Genomic DNA, 9,682 nt, shown 5'->3' with positions numbered 1-9,682 from the left:
GAAAATTGATTGAAACTATCTTAAATTACAGACCTTTCTTTGTTTTTGCCAATTTTGATTTTTGGTTAGAAGCAATTATAACTGAGAACTCTAGGTAGGTACTTTGGTCTAGCCTTTCAAATGTACCCATGGCAAAGAGAACATGGAGACACACTCACTCTCAGTCGGTTGCATTTCTTGGGGGAGGAAGGGACACCAGTATGCAAAACTGCTTTCCATTAAACTCAAGCTGAGTTTTCTCTGTAGTGTTTATTACACTAGATTTACCCTTCTGATCCTGTGATGTTTGGCTTAGACTAAATTTAGAGGCACTGGTATTCCCTGAGCACACCTTCTGATGAAATTTGCTCAAACATGACACTCCCAGAGCTGTTTTATTGCAGCATAGATAGCTGGGGTAATTTTCCACTGCTATGACCAGAGAGGCAGTGGGATTTCTCTTGATTTACTTGTAGTTTTATTTTTCTATTTATGTGTGTGTGTGTGTGTGTGTGTGTGTGTGTGTGTGTGTGTGTGATGTGTGTGTAAGAGAGAGGGAGAGAGAGAGAGACAGACAGAGACAGAGACAGACAGAGACAGAGAGACAGACAGACAGAGAGAATCACCTGGAGCTGGAGCTGAAGTTACAAGTAGTTGTGAGTCACCAGATATGGGTACTAAGAACTAAACTAACTCAGGTCCTCTGGAAGAAAAGGAAGCACTCTTGGCCTTTGACCCATCTTTCTAGCCCTGGGAATTTCTCTTTACAGACCATGCCCGACACCCCAGCAATCATGCATGCTATGGGATGTTCTGTATGTTAAATGTATTGCTCTGATTGGTTAATAAATAAAACACTGATTGGCCAGTAGCCGGGCAGGAAGTATAGGCGGGACAAGCAGAGAAGAGAATTCTGGGAATAGGAAGGCTGAGCAGAGAGATGCTACCAGCCACAGACATGAGAAGATGTTAAGATACCGGTAAGCCACGAGCCATGTGGCAACTTATAGATTACTAGAAATGGGTTAATTTAAAATATAAGAACAGTTACCAAGAAGCCTGCCACAGCCATACAGTTTGTAAGCAATATAAGTCTCTGTGTTCACTTGATTGGGTCTGAGTGGCTGCGGGACTGGCGGGTGAGAGAGATTTGTCCTGACTGTGGGCCAGGCAGGAAAACTCTAGCTACACATACATTCATCCCATTTACTTTTCCTATATACAGCAGTGACCCTCATCTCCATAATGTGCAAACCCACAAGAGAAGCAGTGTTCAAACCTAGTCAGCTCTTGAACTTGTGCAACCCCCTTATGGCATGTGCTTCATCTTTGGCACTCTTCACATTGTGGGCCAGATTATTCATGTGTGTGAGAGTGGTATATTTATGTGTACATGTTCATGTACACCTATGGAGATCACAGGTCATCCTTAAGGTGGCTTCCTCAGTTTCTCTCTACCTTATTTTTTGAGACAGGGTCTCTACTAGTTCTAGAGTTATCCTTTCCCAATAGTCTGCTTAGACAATGAGATCCAGATCTGCTTTTCTTTGCATCCCGCCACCCCATGCTTGAGGTGCAGGTGTTCAAGGCCATTCCTCATCCTTGTATGCAAGTGCTGGGGATCTAAACTAAGGCCCTGATGTTTGCACAGCCAACACTTGACTCACTCAGCCATCTCCCCAACCCTCAGCTAGGTCATTCTTTGCTAGGGACTTTGTCCTGTGTGGTGGGATGTTCAGTGGCAGGCGTCCGTGGCCTGTATCTACTCTTCTTCTCTTCCAGTTATCACAGTCCAATGCCTCCTGGGAACAAAATTGCTTCAGACTGCACCTACTCTTTTGTGAGATCATTGGCAGTGGAGCGGGCACAAAGAGAGCTAATCTTGCTCCTTTCAGCTTGACCCAGACTGGAGCACTAGTCATTGTTTCCAGACAGCTGAGACCCAGAACAAGCAGTGACACAAGCCAGATCCCACGTCTCATGAAAAAAAAATGGCCCTCCTCATTTCTTAGCTAGTAGCCTGGTGATTAAGAAGTAGGTATTCAACAAAAGTGAGGTAAGTTGAATTACATTTTCCCTGATGTTTCGTTTTCCTCTCTACTCTAGACTTAAAGTCTAGGACTGTTGACTCACTTTTCTTGGTAACTGAAAGATAATGATGTTTTAGCTTTGCCCCTCCCCCACCTCCATCCTGGAGAAGTGTCAGATCTTAATTTCCTTTTCTTAAACACCAGACTTTTATCTCAGGGGCGTTAGAATTCCTAGCTACTCCTCCATGACTGAACATACACTGGCAAGATGCTTAGTCATCCCAGGGTCTTTCGTCCTACATAATCTGTGCACCATGTATGTGATCACATAACTTGTGAGCAGCATGATACATAATCTATGCACATGCACAGTGTAGCTACATAAGCCCATAGGCGAATATGCAGGGGGGGATCTATAAAAGTGAATTTCACATGTCCCTCCTTTTTTTCCTACACAATCTTTCCATAGGCCTAAGCACCCCCTTCTATTCCCTTTCCTTAATAAACTCTTATAGTGGGTTTTGTTGTGCCTTGTGGCTTTTCTCACACAGTAAACAGCGCCACTTAATGAATAACATTGTGCCGCTTAATAAATAACAAATAAATAATAAATATCAAAGCACAATGGGTGCTTACAGGAATGTTTTGTCCTGGGTAAATTTGTCTCCGCACCTTTTTCCTCTCTCCATAGAGTTTATTTGTCTCTGAGCCCAGCTCTTCACCATCTACATGTGACCCTCGCTGGCTATCAGTGCCCTCGAAGCCTCTTGTTATTAATCACCATATTCTCGTTTTTTCCAGAAGCTCCATTGTATTCAGCCCCACACGTTGTCTCTTCACATACAATTATTCACAGATAGCAGAGGAAAGAGGCTCAGAAGGGAGACCCATCTGGTGAGATGTAGAGAAACAGTCAATCTCTAAATGAATGGCTGACTTTTTGTAAATGGACATTAAAACTTTCCTAAGCAGGGGGTGTCCGGAGCTTTCCGTTCATATCCTGAGGGATTTATTAAGACACAAACAAAATATCTAGAGCCGTGTCTCTAAATACTGACTCATCAAAGTTTAATTGTGTAAGTATGTGGGGGGGGGGAGGGACACAAACACCTGTAATCCCAGCAATGCCCAGGCATTGGCATAAATCCAAAAACAGCCTGGGCTATATAATGAATTCAGGTCATCTTGGAATACAGAGTGAGACCTTGTCTAGAAAAAAAAATGGGGATAGGGATATAGCTCGTTTGGCAGAGTGCTTATCTAGCAAAGCATAAAGACCTAGATTCCATTCCCAAGTATCACATATAAGTGCCACAGCAGGTAAGAGTGCAGCAGGAACCAAGGTCATCCTTGGTTACATAGTGAGTGTGTGGCCAGCTTGAGCTGCAGGAGCTCCTGTAGCAAAACACAAACCAGTCAAACTAATGACACAAAACACCCCTCATAGACCACTGAGTTCTTGGTTGATTCCTGTAAAAAAATATATTGAAAATAGTAAAAAAAAAATATATATGTCAATTATTACTATATAATTGAATACCCCATTTTTAGAAAAATGCGCTCAAAAGCTATTTTCAAAACCAGACCTTTGAGACAGATACGGTGGCACCTACTTGCATGTAATCTCAGTAGTCAGAGGCCGAGGCAGGAGAATTATCGGAAACTCCATGCCAGCTTGTGTTAGGCCAGCTAGGGCTACATAATGAGATTTCTGTCTCAAAAGCAAGCACCAACAACAACAATAACGTGCGTGTTTGCTTTTGTTTCTCTTTCATTTTGCTAGATGTGGTGGTACTTCTCAGTGCGTGGGGAAGGGAGGCAGAAAGATCAGGAATTCATGGCCGCCCTAAGCTGCATACTGAGCTTGACTTTGCTGGGCCTACAAAAGAGCCTCTCCCCACCCCCACAAGAAAATTAAATTAAACCAATGACTAAGTGTTATGTCAATTTCAAAGGTCTAGGGGACATCTGTGTCTCTAGACATGTGAAGGAAGGTTCCAGTAGAAAAAAAGGAAAACCTTAAAAACCTTAAGAGACCGGTGAGAAGCCGGGCAGTGGTGGCACACGCCTTTAATCCCAGCACTTGGGAGGCAGAGGCAGGCGGATCTCTGGTCTCCAAAGCGAGTTCCAGGAAAGGCACAAAGCTACACAGAGAAACCCTGTCTCGAAAAACCAAAAAAAAAAAAAAAAGAGAGAGAGAGAGAGAGAGAGAGAGACCGATGAGAATCATTTGCAAGTTTGATTCTTTTTACATGTTTTTAGATTGTTCAGACAAGACACATTCAGGACACTGGTGAAACATAACTTGAGCTCTTGAACACGTTTATTGAGGCTAAGAAAGAATTGAATGAGCACTAGCAGATGAGGGCAGAGGGGCTTTGGAATACTGTCGACCACTAGACACCTGTCTAGTATCACCAACAATTTGGTTGTTGAGATCCTAAGAGAAACACTAGTCGTCATCAGAACTGACGTTATCAGAACACAGAGTCTTCTCTGAAGGGAGTAATGTGAGGTCTGTTTTTTGTTTTTTTAAACAAGATTACCACATTAGTGAGCTAGTGATATAAGAACATCAAGGAGACAACAGTGAATCCATTGCTTTATGACAAATACAATTTAAAGAGCCTCCAACACATATGGTGTGTTACCACTTCCTCTCTGGGCATATAATCCATAATTTTTTGTAGTACTGGGTATACTGTGTGTATATTAGATAAGGCTTTATATTAATGTATTTCTCTCCCCCTCTTTAAAATTTATTTTATCTTATATGTGTGTGGTGGATAGTGCATATATATTCTTCTGTGTGTATTCACATGTCTGTGGAAGGCAGAGATTGATGTCAGGAGTCTTTCTCAAATTCCCTATTATTTTTTTGAGACAGGTCTTTCCCTGAACCTGGAGCTCACCACTAGTGAGCCTGTCTCAATAAACAAACAAACAAACAAACACACTACCCCAAATAAATAAGTGAATAAAATTGTAATTTCCAGTTCACAGACTCTTTCTAGAACCTGGAACTACATACAGCCTTTAGTGGGCCCAGCAAGAAAGTTTAAAGTTGCCATTCGCATGCTATGCGGTGGCTTCTGGGCCATCTCCACGTGTCTGCTATGCCCTGGCAAGGGAAGTGATTGTTCTGGAGATTAGGATAAGGAATACTTGATGATACTTGAGGAAGCTTATTTTCCATTGCAGAAGAAATTCCATTCAATGGACATGGTCTTGAAAATAGAGTCTGGGCTTGGAAAGAAAGCAAGTACCTGCAGCGATACAGAATTTAGAAGCAACAAGGATGCTCCCTGGGTATCCACCACTACCACACACCATTTCGTCTGTAAAACTCTATAATTTCTATGTTCATTCATTTGTTTGCATAGGACTTTTTCATTTTGCATTGTTTTGTTTATTTTGATTTTGTTCTCTTGTCCAATACCAACACACCATGCAGAATAGCTTCTAGGCAGTGTTTATGAGCAACTGAAGGCAAGGATCAAGTTAAATAGCACATACAATCCCAGTGGGATTCGCCTCTTGGTGCTTTATAATCTTCACATTGCTAAGATCTTTAAACTGCAGTTGATTTTCTCCACAAGAACAGCTAAGGAAACAGACAAGGAAAATTTCCAAAAGCTGGGAATGTGACCTCGATACAAATATATGATGAGCATACATCAAAGTCACATTTAATCCAGTAATGAAGAAAACAGCTCGTAGGAGAGGCTGATGCACAGATAATGGGGGAAATGTTGAAATATGATTGCCAAGATAGATACAAAAAGCTTTTATGTCCTACATGCAATAAACCCCCATCCTTTGGGATGATTATTTTTAAACAAATAGAGATAATTTGCAATCGTACTGCACAAAAACCATTTGTTACTTCTCAGACTACAAGTCAACACTGACCTTTGTTGAATCCCAGTTCTAATTAATGGTAAGTAGTAAGTCAAACAAAGATGCAATTCTCTGGGGAATAGAACACACTTGGATGGAATTTTTAGATGGTGCTACAGTGTGACTTTGAGAAGGCATGCTATATTGGTTACTTTTCTCACTGTTCTGACAAAATACTAAACAAAAAACTACTTCATGGAGGAAGGGTTTGTTTTGGTTTGCTGTTTGAAGGGGTACAGTCCATCACAACAGGGGAAACATGGCAACAGGAGCTTGAAGCAGCTGCTCACATTGCATCTACAGCCAGGAAGCAGAGGGAGATGAACGCTGCTGTTCACTTTCTTTTTTTTTTTATTCGGCCTACAACCCCACCCCACAGAGTGGTGCTGCTCAAATTCAAGGTAGATCTTCCCTTGTTAAACTTTCTGAAAATACTCATAGATATAAGCTGAGCACAGACATCATATCTCTGCTTCTTGACTGTAGATGCAATGTGATCAGCGGCCTCGCACTCTGGCCATTATGACATCCACTACAGTGAGCTTCCTCCCTCCCTCCTTCCCTCCCTCCCTCCCTCCCTCCCTCCCTCCCTCCCTCCCTCCCTCCCTCCCTCCCTCCCTCCCTCGCTTCCTTCCTTCCTTCCTTCCTTCCTTCCTTCCTTCCTTCCTTCCTTCCTTCCTTCCTTCCTTCCTTTGTTCCTTTTCTATATAGGGTCTCATATAGCCTATGATGGTCTCAAACTCACTACGTATATTTGAGGATGCTTTTGAACTTTTGATCCTCCTGCCTCAACCTCACCTCGAGTGCTCAACTTAAAGTTGAAGTTAAAGAGGAAGATTGAGCTGAAGGAGCAGAGATTTCTCAGAAGTCCCATTGTCGCTTTTATGGTTGACACCTCCTCTCAGAATGGCACATTTATTAACAACTTAAGAACCTACCTTGACACCCTTATTACCAAAATCCAGAGTTTACCTGCAAACTCAGGTTTGTTATTGTGCATTCTGTGGGTTTGAGGAACTGTGGAATGGTATATTACCCACCACTCCAGACTAATACAGTCGAGTTTCACTGCCCTAAAGTTAGACATTGCTGCCTGGGGAGGAGACAGCGGGGGAAAGGATGCTCATGGGTGTGGGGCCACTTTGAAGAGTGGTAAAGGCGCTTGCCACCAAGTGTGATGATCTGATTTTGATCCTCAGGACCCACATGGTAACTTCCACATGTGTGCTGAGGAGAATGAGCCCACACACATATACACCTACACATACATAGACAAAGGAAACAAATCAGTGGTTCATATTTAAATTTTTACATTGGACAATATTCCACCTTTTTCAAGTAAAATATCCTTTGGAAACTGGTGAGTTGAAGCAAGATCATCTAGGTCAGGAGATCCAATAACAAATCCTGTATTCCACCTTTTAAAATGGAATACTTTCAGTTGGCCATGGTGGTGTAGGCCTTTAACCCCAGCATTCGGGAGGCAGAGGCAGATGGATCTCTGTGACTTCAAGGCCAGCCTGATCTACAAAGTGAGTTCCAGGACAGCCATGGAAACACAGTGAGACTCTGTCTCCACCCACCCACCCCCCCCCACCCCCCCGCCAAAAAAAAAACCAGGATGTTTCAAACTGGAGCGGTAGTAGCTCATGTCTTTAATCATAGTACTCAGAGGCTGAAGTAGGGGATTTGTGGTGAGCTTGAGGCAGACTTGCTCTCAAAACTTGCAAAAAAGAGCCAGGTATAGTGGTGAAGGCAAGAGAATCATAAATTCAAGGTATATATATGTGTGTGTATACACACACACACACACACACACAAGTAAATAAATAAATAAATAAATAAATAAATAAACAAACAAACAAATAAATAAATAAATAAATAAATAAATAAATAAATAAAATTAGTCCCAGGCCAGCCTCAACTACATGAGACCCTGTATCAATAACACAATGTAAAAATTAAAATGATTCTTTGACTAGTTACCTTTTTGATTACTTGCTATAGGAAAACTCCTATCTTCACAAAACCACTTGAGTTCCTTTGCCCAGAGTTATTAATTCTCCCTAAAGTGGGAACAGCATAGCATTTCTATTCACCTTGGTTTTGTTGGCTCCTATCTTATGAATTGTTTTCTTCCTTCCACAGAGACATTTGGTGAACATTTTTATGGCCTTCTTCTGGAGGCTCAAAAACATCAGGAAACATAAAATCTAAGATATCTACTGAAAAATGAGCCCCTTCTACAAGACAGTAATTATTTAAAATGTTTACTCTGCAGTTTTACAGGTTCCTTGTTGTTCTTATTGTTGGTGTTCTGAGATGATAGATCTCACTTCCTCCACTCTTCTTCCCTCTCTGGCCCTCTCTGCTTCCTTCTTCTCTTTCTCTATCTCTTTATTTTTTGACAGTCTCACATTGTAGGCCCGGCTGTCTGTGAACTCCCAGCAATTCTCCTGTTGCAGCCTCCCACATGCTGAAATTACAGATACGAACTATCTATCACACACTCAACTTTCTTTCTTTATTGTTATACCTGGATGGCCAGAGATCAGGGATAGGCGGGCAGACCCACCCATGGTCTACAGGATCTCCCAAGTACAGACAGGTGAGGCAAACACAGCATTATCTAAAGATAAAGCCAGAGGTTTGCTCCCACTTTTTCTCCAGGGTACTCTTGAGAAGAGAGGGATAAGAGATATTAAGTAGAAAGATAGAGGGTAGAAAAACAGGTAGAAACACAGGATAGCCTTGGGAGGGCCTGGATCCTATTCCACTGGCCCCTTCTGTCTCTTCTAAAGGGCTTTTTTAAAGGAACGCCAAGGGGTGGAGCAAAAGACCTCCCCCTAGCACAGCCAAGTACAGACCCTTTCCAATTACCTGGTAGAAACACACATGGTCAAGCCATTCTTCAATGCAGCCCTGCTGGGTAAAGCAAGCTCAGTTCTTAGTAGGAAACCTTTGTGGGCCTCCACATTTGCCTCGGAGAGAAAGAGAGAAGGGCAGTGTCCAGGAAGCCTGTTAAAGCTCTGTCCTCCATGTACTGTATCCTGCTCCTTTCTCAAAGAAAGACTGTTTCATCCTTTCCCTATCAGCAAGACATCTCTGGGGGAAAGGCTGACAGTCCGCCCTTGGGCTTCCCTCTGTATGTGACTTCAAGACACTATATCTCAAGGATTTCCAACCCCCAAATTCTCCTTTAGATAAAGTCATGACAAGAAGTTGGTCTCCAAGACCTTTGCTGAGTGGGTCAGATGGTACCTCTTTCCATATTCTTTCTTCTCCCATTGTTTGGAGAAGGGTCTCTGTAGTTTTGTTGTTGTTGTTGTTGTTGTTGTTGTTGTTGTTTACACTTTACTCCTTGGGGGCCTGGCACCCAGCTCCCGAATAAATACACAAAGATTTATTATTATTATGAATGCCTAGCCTTAGCCTTAACTTGGCTTTTTTCTAGCCAGCTTTTCTAACTTAAATTAATCCATTTCTCTTCTTCTACATTTTGCCTCTGGGCCTTTTACCTTTCTTTATTATTCTATATATCTTTCTTTACTTCTTACTCCATGGCTGGCTGGGTGGCTGGCCCCTGGCATCCTCCTCTCCTCCTTTTCTTGCTCCCCCCTCTTCATATTCTTCTCCTCCTATTTATTCTCTCTGCCTGGCAGCCCTGCTATCCGCTCTCCCCTGCCTAGCTAGTGGCCGTTCAGCTCTTTATTAGACCAATCAAGTGTTTTAGGCAGGCAAAGTAACAGCTTTATGGAGTTAAACAAATGCAA

The sequence above is a fragment of the Peromyscus maniculatus genome, chromosome X, assembly GCF_049852395.1.
Source record: "Peromyscus maniculatus bairdii isolate BWxNUB_F1_BW_parent chromosome X, HU_Pman_BW_mat_3.1, whole genome shotgun sequence".
Classification (NCBI taxonomy): domain Eukaryota; kingdom Metazoa; phylum Chordata; class Mammalia; order Rodentia; family Cricetidae; genus Peromyscus; species Peromyscus maniculatus.
Note: the sequence above shows the minus strand (reverse complement) of the source record.